The sequence below is a fragment of the Eptesicus fuscus genome, chromosome 3 (genome assembly GCF_027574615.1).
Source record: "Eptesicus fuscus isolate TK198812 chromosome 3, DD_ASM_mEF_20220401, whole genome shotgun sequence".
Classification (NCBI taxonomy): Eukaryota; Metazoa; Chordata; class Mammalia; order Chiroptera; family Vespertilionidae; genus Eptesicus; species Eptesicus fuscus.
This window is the reverse complement of record NC_072475.1, coordinates 46,039,236-46,044,052: the sequence shown is the minus strand read 5'-3', so window position 1 is coordinate 46,044,052 and position 4,817 is coordinate 46,039,236.

The window sequence follows — 4,817 nt, the reverse complement described above, 5'->3', positions numbered from 1 at the left end:
ATAAATACCGCAGCTGCAGAAACTTTTGCTCCAATCCCGGGTCTGGAAATCTTCATGGCCTTTCTTCCCCCTCCTTCGCGCTGGCTGTCACACCCCGATGGGTTATCTGAGGCCTGGGATGGGTGGGAGGAAACTTTCACCCAAATTTCTGACTGAGCTAAATGGCCTGGAACCCACTCTAAATCATCTACTGAAATCTTGGCATGGGAAGGAGGAAAGAATGTATGGAAAAGGGCAGACTGAGAACGCCAGGGCCGTTAGCCTAAACCAGTGAGAGAACTGCTGGGGGTGACTATGCTGTTGCTGCCTGCTGGACAAGTCTGGCAGACCACCCAGAAACTTGCACTAAGACACTTGGCAGCATGACACAGGCAATTCTCTCAGTCATCAGACCTTGGCTAGAACTGGCGCGTCCCTTTTATTTTCTGGAAGGTGATTCTAATTTCTTCAGAACTTTGGGTTCTCATATTTCCTGAGCCCCTACTAGGTGCAGCAGCTTGAGCCACTGGCTAAGGCAGCATAGGCATTCCATAAATACTTTTGAACAATCAATTAATTCCAGCTTTGTTGCTTGACAAAGTAAGATTTATTTATTTATTTATTTATTTATTTATTTATTTATTTTCTTTATTGATTAAGGTGTTACATATGTGTCCTTATTCCCCCATTACCCCCCATTCCCTCCACTCATGCCCTCACCCCCCTGTTGTCTATGTCCATTACATGCATACAAGTACTTTGGTTGATCTCTCCCCGTTACCCCCACCCTCCCCTACCTTCCCTCCGAGGTTTGATGGTCTGATCAATGTTTCTCTGCCTCTGGAACTGTTTTTGTTCATCAGTTTATCTTGTTCATTATATTCCACAAATGAGTGAGATCATGTGATACTTATCTTTCTCTGACTGGCTTAGTTCACTTAACATAATGTTCTCCAGTTCCATCCATGTTGTTGCAAATGGTAGGAATTCCTTCTTTTTTAGCACAGCATAGTATTCCATTGTGTAGCTGTACCACAGTTTTTTAATCCATTCATCTTCTGATGGGCACTTAGGCTGTTTCCAAATCTTAGCTATGGTGAATTGTGCTACTATGAACACAGGGGTGCATATATCCTTTCTGATTGATGTTTCTAGCTTCTTGGGATATATTCCTCGAAGTGGTATTACTGGGTTAAATGGGAGTTCCATTTTTAGTTTTTTGAGGAAACTCCATACTGTTCTCCACAGTGGCTGCACCAATCTGCATTCCCACCAGTAGTGCACCAGGGTTCCTTTTTCTCTGCATCCTCGCCAACATTTGTTATTTATTGATTTGTTGATGATAGCCATTCTGACAGGTGTGAGATGGTACCGCATTGTCGTTTTGATTTGCATCTCTCGGATAATTAGTGACTTTGAGCATGTTTTCATATGTCTCTTGGCCTTCCTTCTGTCTTCTTTCGAAAAGTTTCTATTTAGGTCCGTTGCCCATTTCTTGATTGGATTGTTTATCTTCCTTTTGTTGAGTTGTATGAGTTCCCTGTAAATGTGGGAGATTAAACTCTTATCAGTGATAACATTGGCAAATATGTTCTCCCATGTAGTGGTCTTTATTGTTGTTTCGTTGATGGTTTCTTTTGCTGTGCAAAAGCTTTCTATTTTGATGTAGTCCCATTTGTTTATTTTCTCTTTATTTTCCATTGCCCTAGGAGCAGTATCAGTAAAGAAGTTCCTTCAGCATATGTCTGAGATTTTGCTGCCTGTGGATTCCTCTAGTATTTTTATGATTTCCCATCTTATGTTTAAGTCCTTCATCCATTTTGAGTTTATTTTTGTGTATGGTGTAAGTTGGTGGTCTAATTTCATTTTTTTTTTTTTGCATGTATCTGTCCAATTTTCCCAACACCATTTATTGAAGAGACCGTCTTGATTCCATTGTATGTTCATGCCTCCTTTGTCAAATATTAATTGGGCATAGTGGTTTGGGTCGATTTCTGGGTTCTCTATTCTATTCCATTGATTTATATGTCTGTTCTTGTGCCAGTACCAGGCTGTTTTGAGAACAGTGGCTTTGTAATACAGCTTGATATCTGGTATTGAGAACCCACCTACTTAGTTCTTCTTTCTCAGGATTGCTGCAGCTATTCGGGGTCTTTTTTTATTCCAGATGAATTTTTGGGGAGTTCATTCTGGGTCTGTGAAATATGCTGTTGGTATTTTAATGGGGAGTGCATTGAATCTATAGATTGCTTTGGGTAGACTGGACATTTTGATGATGTTGATTCTACCAATCCATGAACATGGTATGTTCTTTCATCTGTTTATATCTTCCTCTATCTCTTTTTTCAGTGTCCTGTAGTTTTTTGCATATAGCTCTTTTACCTCTTTAGTTAAATTTATTCCTAGGTATCTTAATTTTTTTGGTGTGATGGTAAATGGGATTGCTTTTTTAGTCTCTCTTTCTGTAAGTTCACTATTGGTGTATAGAAATGCCATAGATTTCTTGGCTTTAATTTTGTATCCTGCTACCTTGCCCAATTCATTTATTAAGTCTAATAATTTTTTGATGGAGTCTTTAGGTTTTTCTATGTACAGTATCATGTCATCTGCGAATAGGACAGTTTTACTTCTTTTCCAATTTGGATGCCTTTTATTTCTTCTTCTTGTCTGATAGCAATGGCTAGTACTTCCAGTACTATGTCCAACAGGAGTGGTGAGAGAGGGTATCCCTGTCTTGTTCCTGTTCTTAGGGGAAATGGTTTTAGTTTTTGTCCATTGACTGTGATGCTGGCTGTGGGTTTATCATATATGGCATTTATTATGTTGAGGTATGATCCTTATATTCCCACTTTGCTGAGAGTTTTTATCAAGAAAGGGTGTTGGATTTTGTCAAATGCTTTTTCTGCATCAATTGTAATGACTATGTGATTTTTTTCCTCTCAATTTATTTATGTGATGTATCACGTTTATTGATTTGCGGATATTGTACCATCCTTGCATCCCTGGGATAAATCCTACTTGGTCATGGTGTATGATCTTTCTGATGTACTGCTGGAGACAATTTGCTAGAATTTTGTTGAGGATTTTGGCATCTATGTTCATGTGGGATATTGGCCTGTAATTCTTTTTCATTGTGTTGTCTTTATCTGGTTTTGGTATTAGGGTGATGCTGGCTTCATAGAATGAGTTTGGAAGTGTTCCTCCCTCTTGAATTTTTTGGAATAGTCTGAGGAGGATAAGTTTTAGTTCTTCCTTGAATGTTTGGTATAACTCTCCTGTGAGGCTGTCTGGGCCTGGGCTTTTGTTTGCTGGAAGCTTTTTGATGACTGCTTCAATTTATTCCATTGTATTGGCCTATTGATATTTTTAGAATCTTCCTGATTGAGTTTTGGAAGGTTGTATTTTTCTAGGAATATGTCTATTTCCTCCAGGTTGTCTAGTTTGTTGGAATAGAGTTGTTCATAATATTTTTTAATAATCCTTTGTATTTTGGCGGGGTCTGTTGTTATTTCGCCTCTATCATTTCTGATTTTGTTTATTTTAGTCCTCTCTCTTTGCTTCTTGGTTTATCCTCTAGCTAGGATAAACAATCTTGTTTATCCTTTCAAAGAACTAGCTCTTGGTTTCATTGGTCTTTTGTATTTTTTTTTTTTTTTTTTTGGTCTCTATGTCATTTATTTTGGCTCTAATCTTTATTATCTCCTTCCTCTGCTCACTCTGGGCTTTTCTTGTTGCTCTCTTTCTAATTCTTTGAGTTGTAGCATTAGATGATTTACTACCATTTTTTCTTGTTTTTTTGAGGTAGGCCTGTAGAGCTATAAACTTCCCTCTCAGGACTGCTTTCATTGTGTCCCATAGGTTTTGGATTGTTGTGTTTTTATTGACATTAGTTTCCAGAATGTTTTTAGTTTCTTCTTTGATCTCATTGGTAACCCAATCAATATTTAATAACATGCTATTCAGTTCCAAGTGTTTGAGTGTTTTGAATTATTTTTATTGTAGTTTATTTCTAATATTATACCATTGTGGTCTGAAAAGATGCTTGGTATGATTTCAATCTTCTTGAATTTGGGGAGACTTTGCTTGTGACCCAGTATATGGTCTATTTTTGAAAATGTCCCATGTGCACTTGAGAAGAACATATATTCCACAGCTTTGGCGTGAAATGTTATGAAGATGTCAATTAAGTCCATCTGATCTAGTGAGTCATTTAGGATTGTTGTTTCTTAGCTGATTTTTTGTCTAGAGGATTTATCCAGTGATGTCAGTGGTGTATTGAAGTCCCCTACTATGATTGTATTGTTGTCTATCTCTCTCTTGATATCTTCCAGGAAATTTTTTTATGTATTTTTGTGGTCCTTCATTGGGTGCATATATGTTTACCAGGGTTACAACCTCTTGTTGTATCGATCCCTTTAGTATTATGAAGTGGCCTTCCTTATCTCTTATTATGGCCTTCACTTTGAAGTCTATTTTGTCAGATATAAGTATTGTTACCCCAGTTTTTTTTTCATTTCCATTCGCCTGAAAGATGTTTTTCCATCCCTTCACTTCCAGTCTGTGTGAGTCCCTTGTTCTGAGGTGGGTCTCTTGTAGATAGCATACATATGGGTCATGTTTTTTTATCCATTCAGCCACTCAATGTCTTTTGATTGGCGCATTTAGTCCATTTATGTTTAAAGTTATTATTGAAAGGTACTTGTTTGTAGCCATTTTTATTTTTTGAGGCTGTGTTCCTTCTTACTTTTTTGTTTCTTCTTTTTACAGCATTCCCTTTAGCATTTCTTGCATTGCTGGTTTAGTAGTGATAAACTCCCTTAGCCTTTTTTTGTCTGTGA